The 624-nt window shown below is 30.8% G+C and overlaps 1 non-coding gene across 1 annotated transcript; it reads left to right on the top strand.

Moving 5' to 3' along the window:
- The first annotated feature begins 259 nt into the window (after positions 1 to 259).
- On the top strand, positions 260 to 330 carry TRNAR-UCU (transfer RNA arginine (anticodon UCU)). The gene has a single exon. It is a non-coding gene; the product is annotated as a tRNA-Arg (tRNA).
- Positions 331 to 624: the final 294 nt, after the last annotated feature.

Genomic DNA, 624 nt, shown 5'->3' with positions numbered 1-624 from the left:
AGACTAGTAATACTATGTTTCTTGATCTGGGTATAAATATTCATCAAGCTGTGTCTGTATGATTATTTAATATAGATTGTAACTCAATAGAATAATTCATTCTTGAAAAAATAGTATATATAATATTGTTTATGCAAATATTATTCTCTTTAGCACTGATATTATGATGCACTCTTAAAGAACCCTCTCACTAAACTTGCATAACTTGAAGAAAAATATTCTAAAAGTAAGGGTCAAAATTAGTTGCTTTTTCTTGGGTGCATGGGTGGTTCAGTGGTAGAATGCTCACCTTCTATGCGAGAGGCCTGGGTTCTATTCCCAGACCATGCTTCCAAAAAATAGCATTTGCTTTTTCTCAGTTCACTCAATTATTCTACACATATTTGTATAGTGCCTAATAATAGTACTGAGTACTTTTCTAGGTGCAAAGAACAAAAAAAGTGAATGTAATAAACAGAATCTCTGCCCTCATGTAGCATATATACTAGATGGAGTATAAAAAACAAATATAAATCAATAGATTACCAGGAAAGTTAAAAGATACTAAGTGCTATGAGAAAAAGTTATCCACACTATAACTTAAATTAAGCCTTATTTTACCTGGCCATATTTTTGTCAAGATTT

This window comes from Tamandua tetradactyla, chromosome 4 (genome assembly GCF_023851605.1).
Source record: "Tamandua tetradactyla isolate mTamTet1 chromosome 4, mTamTet1.pri, whole genome shotgun sequence".
NCBI lineage: Eukaryota > Metazoa > Chordata > Mammalia > Pilosa > Myrmecophagidae > Tamandua > Tamandua tetradactyla.
This window is presented reverse-complemented; position numbering and strand designations above follow the sequence as displayed.